The following is a 12303-nucleotide window of genomic DNA, read 5'->3' as shown; positions in this document are numbered from 1 at the left end:
TATTTTCTTTTCTTTTTAAGATTTTATTTATTTATTTGACAGAGAGACGGGGAAGCAGGCTCCCCGCCAAGCAGAAAGCCTGATGTGGGGCTCGATCCCAGGACCCTGAAACCATGACCTCAGCCGAAGGCAGAGGCTTAACCCACTGAGCCACCCAGGCGCCCCTATAGAATGATACTTTCAGAAGTATCAGGGGAATCATGAGTAACAAGAGGTTGGGACAGGCTGAGAAGTCTCAGGACAAACTGTGAGCTTGAGGAGCTAGGAGTGCAAAAAGGAGATTGTATCTTTGTATAGAACACCTGTTACGGGGGGAGAGAAGGTAGTGAAGGACGCCCTGCTTACAGAAAGGAAATCAAAGTCAAATGTCATGCCAAACTAGTGTTAAAGAGATAACAGGCTCCAAATGGAGTCACTTGTACTAAGATAGTGTTAAAGAGATAACAGGCTCCAAATGGAGTCACTTGTACTAAGACCCATGTCTGCAAACTAAGACTTACTACTTAACCTAATTGTAGTTGCAGCCTCTCCCAAAAATGTAATCTTTAACCAGTCGTTCTGGAGTTATTTGGCCAGCACTAGTGAGGTAATCTGCCTGATGGACCCCTGCATTCCTCCAAAGCGGGGTAACCTTGCCTGAAACAATCCACTCTTTGCCAGAGGAACTTCCTTGCTCTGACTCCTTCTGCCTCTAAGTCTTCCATTTTGTCCAGCTCCTTGGAACTCCTTCCCATCTGCTAAAATGGGATGCTGTCCCATTCACAAATCATTAAATAAAGTCAATTTGATCTTTAAATTTACTCGGTGGAGTTTTGTTTTTTTAACACGAGGGAGAAGGCAAGGTTGAGAGTCCAGGAAACTAGGTCTGGATTTAGTGGGTTTGACATCCAAAGATCCAGGTCCATTTTAAGAGACTCATAAAGAAAAAGATCAAGAACGCTAACCAGAATTCTAGGCTAACAGAACTCAGTTGAAATCTACGTCTGTGGGTGTCCCAGGACTTCATCGACAGGAAGAACAGAGAAGGTGAGATGTGGGTAGGCAAGAGGAGGCAATGGTATGAATGAGTTTTTATTATTTACAATAAAAGAAATGAGTCTTATAAATATTACACCCAAACCTGACTTTAAAGAAAGCAAAGTTGGGTTTATCCAGTAATGTTATAGAGAAGTATTCCTGATGATTGGAGGAGACAGGAGACAGGAAACTGAACAAATGATGTTGCCAATATCAAGCTGGGTCTGGGACTTCCTTGAAGGAATGGACTTGTCTTAATCACTTCTGGGTCTTTAGAACTTAGAACTTGGAGCAGATTTGTGGCTCAGTGGAGTGTTGACTCTTCTTTAGCGGATCCTTTAAAAGTCTTCCATAGTGACCTGGAGCAGAAACAGATCTGAATGAATTAAAACAGGTTCTAGGTATAATGAGTCATAGAGTATCAAAGTGTTAGCTGAGGGGCTGAATTTGGCCTGTAGACTTATGATCCTTGTTTGTTGTTGTTGTTGTTGTTTTGTTTGTCTTTGGCTTAATCAGCTCAGACTTTTAAAAAGCAATGAATTTTGAGTCCCTTGGAAGGGAGGTACACCCTTCAGTTTGCCTTACTTACTCTATGACACAATTGTTTTACCAGCCTCATACCTGAAGCTATTTGAGTTTGTCTCTTGGTCACTACCCATGAAACAAAGAAGCCTGGTCAGCTGAGTGAGCTGACATTAGTAAGCTAATATAAAAAACAAAATTTCAGAAATTTCCACAGGACATTTTCAAACTCCCATCACTGCCTCAAAACCAGGGACAGATGGCTACATCCTCTTTTCTGTTCAGTTAGTGTCTTCAGTACCCAGGTGCCTGTCAATAGAAGCCTAGAATCTCCTTTTTATTTTTATTTATTTACTTTTATTTTTTAAAAAAGATTTATTTATTTATCTTTATTTACTTGAGCGAGAGAGAGCGCATGCACAGAGGGAGAGGGAGAAGCAGACTCCCTGCTGAGTGCGGAGCCTGACATGAGACTCCATTCCAAGACCCCGAGACTATGACCTGAGCCCCAGTCGGACGCTCAAACACCTGAGCCACCCAGGCATTCCTGCATTCACATTTTTCATGCAAAGCTTTGCATTTACTCAGAAAGCAAAAACCCAGGTCTAAAGAAATTTATATGGAAAGATATCAGATTTAGTAATCTGGGCAAATTCTGTGCAATACTTACTTGAATTACAAATTATGTGAGTGAGGCTGTAGAAGCTCATTTCTTGGAAAGCTCTCTTTTACCAAATATAATAATGAGGTCAATTGCCACAACATTGTAGATGCTGAGGACTTTCCAAGAAGGTACTCTGGGAAGATTCTAAATAGGAGTGATCAAATCTTAGTCAATTAAAGTTTTTTTTTTTTTTTTAAATCAATTTTACCGATGTAATTCCATCTGGCTGAATTGAGAAAGTAATTTATTTTACTAAATTATAAATATGTTAACTAAATAGAAATATCTAAATCACATGTCTGTTCCCTTCCTGATACACTATAAATCTGAGCTTCCCAGGTAAATATTCAATAAAAAGTCTTTAGACCCAGGGCTTCTACTACTGGCCTTCTACATATTTAAGTATAGAAATATTTTAGAAAACTATAGACACTTATGATTTTAATTTACATTTTTTTTAGCTTTGACTGAAAGGAAACTTAATTATGGCCTAATTTGCATGTGCTTATAGAGATCCTGTTTAAAATTTTTAAATTGTTATTTTAAAAATAATAACATGCACTGTATGTTAATTAACTAAAATTTAAATACAAATTTGAAAAAAAAAAAACAACAACCAGACCTGCTTGATTAACATACCTATAAAATTCTGTGCACTGAGGAGTATCATTCCCATCCCATCCTCCCTTGTTATACCAGTTGGCACCCTCATTCCAATAAGGTAGCCATATTTATTTCATTAATCCTGAAAATTTTTTTTGTATTTTTTGAAGGGGAGAGAGGGAGGGAGAGAATGAAATGAGAATCAACTTTATAATATATAAATAAATACACATATTATTCTCTGGCCTTTTTATATAAATCAGACAGCATATGATACAGATTGTTCTACATTTTTTCATATTTATTGATATATTTTGCAGCTAATTATATAAGAGTACATAAATAGCTTCCTCATTCTTTTTATAGCTGCACTATATTATTTTGGGTTGTTTCCAGTTTTATGCTGTTACAAAAATTGCATCAGTGAGTAACTGTGTACAAATACCACTTTACAAATGTGCAGGCATTTCTGTAAAAAGTTAGAATTGAAATTGTTAATTCCAAGAGTATGTTATGAATTTGTTATTCTTGTAGATGTTGTCCATTTACATTCCATTAGGGGTTGTACCAAGTTATAGTCCCACCAATTTATGAGAGTGCCAGTTTTTCCACACTTTAATCAACACTGTGTATTATCAAACTTTTGGTTTTTAAATCCATCCAACAGATAAAAATGATAGTTTTAATCTCTATTCCTTATTTTATGAGGAGTATTGCACCTCATTTTCATATATTTGAGACCCATTTATATTTCCTTTTTGGTGAATTATCTACTTATATCCTTTATCCATTTGTATTGCTTTTTTTCTTATTTGTTGAAACACACTTAATATTTTAGGAATATTAGGTTTTATCTATAATACATTTTGAATATCTTTACTAATTTGTCATTTGTTTTGATTTGGCTTATAGGCTTTCTGTTTTTGATTCTCTGGTTTGTTTTGTTTTACCTCACAGAAGTTTTGATTGATTATGTGATTGAATTTATCAATTTTTTTAAAGATTTTATTTGTTTTTGTATTTGAGACAGATCAGAGTGAGAGATCGCAAGCAGTGGGCGGGGGGGGGTCAGAGGGGCAAAGGGAGAGAGAGAAGAAGACACCCCACTGAGCAGGGAGCCTGATGCAGTGCTCGATTCTAGGACCCCAAGATCATGACCTGAGCTGAAGACAGATACATAATGGACTGAGCTACCCAAGCACCCCTAATTTGCTCTCCTTTTAAAATTTCTGAATGTTGGAGTCCTCGTCAGAAAGATCTTCCCTTGTTTTCTTCTGTAGATTTATGGCTGTATTTTCTATTTCATTTTCTGATTCATTAAGAATTTTTTCTGGTGTGCATTGTGAAATGTAGTTTCTATGCTAATCCCCCCACAGAGGACTACCTACTTGTCCCAGCAGCATATATTAAATAGTGTGTCTTTCCCCCTACTGATCTGAATTGGAATCCTTAATTCTCTCATGTATTATGATCTATTTTTAGACATTTTATTCTGTGACTTGGTCTGTTTATTCATGAGCCAGACAACACAACTCTAACTGTTAAGGCTTTGTATTTCAACATCTAGAAGTCCCCCTCCTCTTGCATTGCCTTTCATTGTCCGTTTTCTTGGCTGTTTTGCCTATGTCCTTTTTAGAAATGTACTCCAACACTATCTTGTCTAGTTAAAAAGTTATTATTTATTGTGTTGGAAGGATAAAAAGACTTATGAATAACTGACATTTATATAATATTGAGTTTTTTCTCATACTAAAAGTATGCTGTTCTTTTTGATCCGTTCTTTTGTGTTCTTCAGAGGGTTTTAAATTTTTCTACCTTTAGCTTTTGCTCATTTCTTAAGATAATTCTTAGGTATTCTGACATTTTTATTGCTGTTGTAAATAAGATCATCCCTTCAAAGTCGTTGACACATACATGGACAAATACAGAAGAAAAGTATGAGTTTTGATTCTCCCTGTTGACAACAAAGGAAGAGATTTTCCTCCCCTTCTTTTTCTTAGAGCATTTCGCTTTCTCTTCTCTTTGAACTGCATATAAATTCTTATGAAAACTAGATAGGCCTTTTTCAGCTTTTCCACTCAGGAATGCCTTTCTCAAGAACTCGGGAACCGGGGTGCCTGGGTGGCTCAGTGGGTTAAAGCCTCTGCCTTTGGCTCAGGTCATGGTCCCAGGGTCCTGGGATCGAGCCCCGAATCGGGCTGTCTGCTCCGCGGGGAGCCAGCTTCCTGCCCTCTCTCTCTCTCTCTCTCTGCCTGCCTCTCTGCCTACTTGTGATTTCTCTCTCTGTCAAATAAATAAAATCTTTAAAAAAAAAAATTTCTAAAAGAAAAAAAAAAAAAAGAACTCGGGAACCATCTCTTTTCCATGTAGACCTCCAAGGAAGACAGCACACTCTTCTCAAGTTTCAGTAGGAGGGCAGGGGCCTCACTTTAGTTGACCTGGCTCCCAGTTGTAAAACTACCTCCTGTCATAAAACTATGAGAAGTTTGTTTTTCCTGCAGTTAACTGGCACAGATGGGCATTCAGTTGCGAGGTAAATTTAGGATGAATTATGTGAAATAAAATGGTGCTGTTAAGTCTCATGACTTAAGGGCTAGTTTATCTTGAGAACATGTCCATGATGGGTTGTATCTGCCTATGTGGCTGAAGGGTGAGATTTCTCTCTGCCTTTGTAGTGTCTTATCCGATTCCCTGTGATGTGTATCACATTTTGATTTAATGCTTATTCAATAATAAAATATTTTCTTTCTCTACTACCTTTGTGGAGAGGATTTCTGGATCAGGAGAAGATTGTTTTTAGTTATATTTCCTCACATTTGGTTGGGTGTTGTGTCCCCCTCATCCTTCTTCAGCTGTGGCTGCCATCTTGGATGCTGCAGGTGACCTTGAAGATAGAAACCCCCCTGTGTTGGCTAAGATGTTGAAGAGAAAGGAAGAAACTTGGAGTCCGATGACTATGGAGCCACTGTACCAGCCCTGAATTGCTTAGCTTTAGATTTCTTTCATGTGAGAGAAAAAAGAAGTTCTCTTATTTCAACCACTGTTATTTTGGTTGTTCTGTTATATGAGTCTGAATCATTTATTCTAACTGATACACTGCCAGAAAGAATAACTTCAGATAAAATAAATTCAAATCAGCTTTCTTATTTAAGTATCCTTTAACATTTAACTATTTTTTTTTTCTTGCTTACACCCATCTACTGCATGCAAGTCAACTATTTAGTAATCAAGCATGCATTTTGTGACCAGTTTATTTTTGGTCTTTTACCATTTGTTCAAATTTAAATGTCCTCTGGGTACTTTTCTGGGTTTAAAAAATGACTAAGATGGGGATGCCTGGGTGACTCGGTCGATTAGGCATCTGCCTTCAGCTCAGGTCATGGTTCCAGGTTCCTGGGATCGAGTCCCGCATCGGGATCCTTGCTCAGGGGAGAGCATGCTTCTCCCTTTGCCTGCTGCTCCCCCTGCTTGTGCTCTCTCTCTCTGACAAATAAAATATTTTTAAAAAATGACTAAGATGGAGTTTTAATAATCCATGTCTTTATCTTTTACAGGTAAAAATACTAAACACTGGTCACATTTGAGCGTCAATCCACCATTAATGCATAAGTTGGAATGGGCCTATAATGTTCTTAAGGGACATCTTGACCCTCTCATAGACTCACTTCTATGCAGTGGTAGCTAGATCTTCTATTTCCACATGGGACTGTAAGAGTCTTCAGCTTGTGTTAAAGGATGCTAATTCAGTTCTAGCTTTGCCGATGATTAAAACCTATCATTCTGTCCTACAGCAGCACCAGAGAATGTCTCCAGGCACTTGTCAGGAAGTATAACATTAAATTCACAGCCACTTAGTATGAAGCAAAAGCCCTCCGAGAAGAGTAATGTTCATGGAGGACAGCTTGAAGAATATGCAGGCCTTCCTTTCTTCAGATGATCTGCGATCCGTCCTTAACTTAAACAGATCCTCTCAGGGCTGTTTGTCTGGATTCCATTGTTTTGGTCCCTTGTACATGGCTTTTATTTAATTATGTTTTATTGTTATGACTCCTGCCTACACTTAAAGATATTATAAGTAATAGCTGTGTGAAATTATTATAATTACTATACGGCTACTGCTGACTCAGTTATTCATTTCATGGCATGGTGTTTTCTTTATGAGTTCACATGCAATAACTTTCTTTTTGGTTTCATTGCAAAACTGTGCATTTATTGGGTAAGTGACTGGTTACTTTTTATTGTGCAATCAGTTTGTTTTAAGGATTATTTTATGCATTTTTGTGTGGCATGTAGTTTACCAAGTCTGATGACATAATTTTCTGAAACGAGGACATCAGAATAAACCCTTGGTTTACCGTTGCTTCCCGTTTCACACTTTCATATATCATTCTCCTTTTTCATGATCTCTATTCCTGTGACTTTTTCTTCCTTGGCTCATCTCTTTGGTTTTGTCTCTTTGGATTAAGGGTAAAGAAGTTTAGTTGGTTCATTCTGTTTTTCTTAGCAGGATAAAAAACAAACAAAAACACTTTTTTTTTTTAAGAGTGGAGAAGTTTCATTGAGTTTTTAAGAGAAAGAGCTTTAAAGTTGATAGTCTTTTAGATTGATTTTTTAAAGAAAAATTGGAATTTCTACTTTATTTCTCAGGATAGCAATGATTTACTTATTTTTTAAACATGTTTAGAACTATTACTTTACTTCATTCTTTAAAAATTGATAATACACCCATGCAGCTCTAAATACAAAAAGAACAAACAAGTATGGAATGAAAACTCTCCCCCAATCTATGTCCCAGTCCCCAAGTTCCCTTCCCTTGGAAATTGCCAATATTATGTTTCTTTTGTACTATATATTTTGGGGTATATATACTCTTTGTATAAGCAAACAAATATATATAAACAATTTCTTCTGATTTTTTATGGTAATATACTCTTCACCCTATGTTGCCTTCCTCTTTTGTAAAAAATGGCATATATTAGAGCTTTCTCCATACCAGTGCAGAGTGCTTCCCATTTCTTCGTTCTAGTTGCCAAGGATCTTATGGTTATACCTGTTTAGCTACTTCTCTATTCACGGTCACTTTGGTTGTTTATAATCTTTTAAAAAATTATTAATACAAACGATATTTTATTGGATAACCTTGTACAGAACCAGTTTGCCTATTTAAGTATATCTGTAAGATATAGTCCTAGAAGTATAACTTTCAGCTCACTTTGTACATGTATTTTAAGTTTTGATGGATTTTGCCAACTAGCTGTCCATAGAAGTGGTACTAATTTACATTCCCCCAGCTATTTCTGTTTTCCTTCTTAAATGAGGCCCTCAAAGCATCAAATTACTTGGTATCACTTAAGTGCTCTGCAGAATTAACCATAGACGGTCTCTCCCCTTAAGAAAGTAGCATTCAAAAGAGATGGATTTTTTTCCAAGCACGCACGTATTTTTTCACTGACCACTCAGCTTTTTTGTAATTTACTTGCCCACATTTCTTTGTTGCTTTAGAAAAGTCAGGGCGACTGAGCATGTGAAACTGGCAGAAACAGCTAGAAAGGTAGTTGAAGGGTAGTTCTCCCTTGCCCTAGGGCCCATTCTGCTGTCTGCAAAGTCTCCTGCTCCTGGATTTAAAGAGGCTTGTAGCTGCGGGAGATGAGGGTGGGGAGAGAGGAGCTCCAGGTCTGGTGTCTAAAAGTGGATGCTTAAACATAGCCTTACTCAGGAAACTTTCCAAACTACAAATTACTCTTTAAAAAAAAAAAAAATCTCCAAACCATTCCCACAGAGGATTCTGATGTGAAAGAATAAAAGAGCAATACACAAACAATCTCTGGCACATGGGCTGGCAGGAGTCAGGAAGAGACTTCTAGCTTCCCAGGGCTGGGCCTGGCAACAGAGCTCCGGCTCCAAGTGGCTCTATTCCCATTTCTGCCCATCTCATTTTATCTGTGAGATAAAAGGACAAATATGTTTTTCTTTTTGTTAAAACAGAGTCTCAGAGAGCTTCCCTGCTTTGCCCTGGGATTCCACAGTGCGGATGTGGCCAACAGAGCAAGAATTTGAGAAGGTTGTGCTACCTGCCTCCATTACAGGGCTCAGGCCTGTCTTCTCACTCTCAAGAGAAGCCAGAATTCTGCCCTGAACCCGGGGCCCTTCCTCCCAAAGTCAATCTCTCACTATTCTGACTCATTCTCAGATGAATCCTTTTCACAGATTCTGCATTCCAACACAGAATTACATGCTCATCTGGTAACATACTCTATTCTTTTCCACTTCATGTCTTCAAGGTCTTCCTGTGCCTGGAAGACTCTTTTCCCATTCAGGACACATCAAAATTCTAGCTGCACTGTGCATTCATTAAATTTTCCCTAACCCTGCTCCAACAAACTCTACGGAATCTCTCTCTTGGCCAAATGCATGCTTCACTTTCTCATACTCCTCATCTGGCATTCTGGGCAGAGCTGTTCGTGTTCATGAATTTGCCTCTCATCTTCCCCTGCATTGCATTATATATGCCTTTTTATGGCACAAACCCTTATCCTTGTATTCATTGCAGTGCCTGACACACTTGCGTGGTTTATTTATTTTTTAAAGATTTTATTGATTCATTTGACAGAGATCACAAATAGGCAGAGAGACAGGCAGAGAGAGAGAGGGGGAAGCAGGCTCCCTGCTGAGCAGAGAGCCTGATTCGGGGCTCGATCGATCCCAGGACCCTGAGATCACGACCTGAGCTGAAGGCAGAGGTTTAGCCAACTGAGCCACCCAGGCGCCCCACACTTGAGTGGTTTAAACACACGCACACACACACAGGTGTGTGCAAGCATATTTTAGCATACGCATAAAGCAATTATGATTGAAATAAGTGGATGAATGAAAAAGTATAACTTTTTTTCTTGTAGGCTGAATGGGTGGGAGACATTTATTATAATTGATGCAACCAGAAGATACCATCTCCTCCATTTCTAATTAACCATGGTTCTCAATGCCATCAGGATCACCTGCATAGATTGTTAAAACCCAGGATGCTGGGCCGCACCCCCAGAATTTGACTCAGTGGGTTTGAGATTGTGTATTTCTAACAAATTCCCAGATGATGCTAATGCTAGTGTTTCAGGCACCTGCAGGTTGAGACGCACGGAAATAAGCTATGAATTGTGTAAGTTTAGTGACATAATTATTGCTTGGTCACTTTTGTCCAATTAGCCCTAGTCTGTTTACTCAGGAGGATGTTTGATTGATGCCAGAAGCAGTTTGGACTGTGAGTGTGTCAGTGGACTGTGACGGATGAGAAGACCACACTTTGTGGCTGACATTGTTTGGACATTGTTGATCCTATGAGTGAATTCAAAGAAATCCTTTTTTCCATGTTCCCTACCTCCCAGAGGAAGGACTGTAGACTTGAAGGTCAAGCACTATTTAAACTTCAGTGACCTGTCGTGATAATGCCTGGGAGGGGATGCGTGGGATGAGGTAAGGCACTGTACTGACATGGAGCCTGTGTGATCCTAATGTCTAAATTTTTTTTAAAAATGGGGTCACGAGAACATAATTTGTGGGATCCAGCACAAAATAAAAATGAGGCGTCTTTTGATAAAGAATTATGAATAATTTCAAGCGGCAACAGTAGCGCATAAAGTGCATTTGAGACCCTTCTCACTGTAGAGCTGGTGTGACCTGTCCATGAAATTGGTCCTGACTGTGGTCCTGCAAGGGTTTCCAGACATTTCTGGGACAGAAAGCAAATGCCAGGGGAAGAGACAGGGTGAGGCAGAGGAATTGCATGACGCCTGTGGAGATGGTGGAGCATGAGCTGGAGTTAGAGCTGACTTTCTTGGCCCTTCTTTCTCTCTGCTTTGTTATTGTGCTACCCCCGCTTCCCCCCAACCCCTCCACCCCAGAAGAGAGAGTGAAGGGTTGGTCTGTGCCTCAGGATATATGAGCCATGATGGGTTAAGAAACAATGCCAAGGACGCCACCAACCTGCTACCCCCTTCAGAGCAGGGAAGAGTCTGAGAAATGCCAGGTGCCTGGGATCAGCAGGTCTTCGCAGGAACCTACCAGAACTTAAGAGTTGATGCCATTTTCCCCCTTTAGTGCATCTTTTTCTTCAGGGTCTCCCCACCCCCCGCTTTTTTTAAATGACATTTATTATTTTCCTGTGGAAAATTTTTTTCTTGGAGAAAACTTGTATTTTTAAAATTTTTTTTAAAAGATTGTATTTTTTAATTTATTTGTCAGAGAGAGAAAGAGAGAGCACAAGCAGGGGAGCTGCAGACAGAGGGAGAAGCAGGCTCCCCACTGAGCAAGGAGCCTCATGTGGGACTCAATACCAGGACCCCGGAATCATGACCTGAGCCAAAGGCAGATGCATAACTGACTGAGCCACCCAGGTATCCGGAAAACTTGTATTTATTAAAAAAAAAAAAAATATATATATATATATATATATATATATATATATGAATCCCTAGGTTTTCTGTTAGGTGCCTACCAGCTGGCAAGCTCCTTGAGAGCTGGGATCTTGTCCCACGCGTCGGTGTCCTTGATCCCGATACAGTACTAGGCCCACAGACAAAGTGAGGTACAATTATGTTGAAAAATTGAACAGAATTCTTTCTGACATTTGCACTGAAACTTCAAATATTCTCCCTAGTGTTTAGCACAGTGTCATTGCTTAAATATTTTAAAAGAAAATAGCTAATTTGAGGCACACATTTGGGTTATGAGCTAAAGTTTTGCTAGTTTTGTTACAGAATTTTTCTTGTTATAATAAAATCCTTTGCTAGGATATGTATGCCAAAAAATTTAAGACCTTTGAGATTTAATTTGACACAAAGTCTCTGTGTGATCTGGGTAGCCAATTAATAAGTCTGGCCGCCTTTTTCACATTCATTAATTTGTCTTTTAATTGAGCAATCAATTAACACCCACAGGCTTTGCTAAGCACAGAGGATCTTCACACATGCAAACAGACAGAAGCACCAGTTCTAGTGCTCCTGGACATGTAAAGAAAGAACAGTGTGATTCTGACAGGCGCCAAAATGATAGGGGTTGTAAAAGGGCTCCATGAACCCAGGGGAAGAACCACCCCCCAAGCCCCCCACCCCTGCCTAGGGAGTTGAGACAGATTCACAAAGGGGGTGCACCCGGGGAGTGTCTCCAGGAGTGGTGCTTGGGCTTCCCAGAAATGGCTTCAAACTTCTTTTTTTCTGGGGGTGGGGGGTGGGTTTAAGATTTTTATTTATTTGTTTGACAGAGAGAAATCACAAATAGTCAGAGAGGCAGGCAGAGAGAGAAGAGGAAGCAGGCTCCCCGCTGAGCAGAAAGCCCGATGTGGGACTTGAACCCAGGACCTGGGATCATGACCTGAGCCGAAGGCAGCGGCTTAACCCACTGAGCCACCCAGGCGCCCCCAAACTTCTTCTAAGTATGTGGGTCAAAATGGAAGAATCCCTTTAGTTCCCTGCAGAACTCGTATAGGATTTAAAAGATGGCCTAAA

General features: G+C 39.4%; 1 long non-coding RNA gene across 1 annotated transcript in view; it reads left to right on the top strand.

Moving 5' to 3' along the window:
• Positions 1 to 10851, top strand: part of LOC125095434 (uncharacterized) — a 110007-nt gene extending 99156 nt beyond the window's left edge. Inside the window, exon 7 of the long non-coding RNA XR_007125880.1 lies at positions 9703 to 10851. This is a non-coding gene — a long non-coding RNA (uncharacterized LOC125095434). The remainder of the gene's footprint in view (positions 1 to 9702) is intronic.
• The last annotated feature ends 1452 nt before the right edge of the window (positions 10852 to 12303 follow it).

Source organism: Lutra lutra, chromosome 1 (genome assembly GCF_902655055.1).
Source record: "Lutra lutra chromosome 1, mLutLut1.2, whole genome shotgun sequence".
NCBI lineage: Eukaryota > Metazoa > Chordata > Mammalia > Carnivora > Mustelidae > Lutra > Lutra lutra.
Note: the sequence above shows the minus strand (reverse complement) of the source record. Positions and strands in the feature narration are given on the sequence as shown.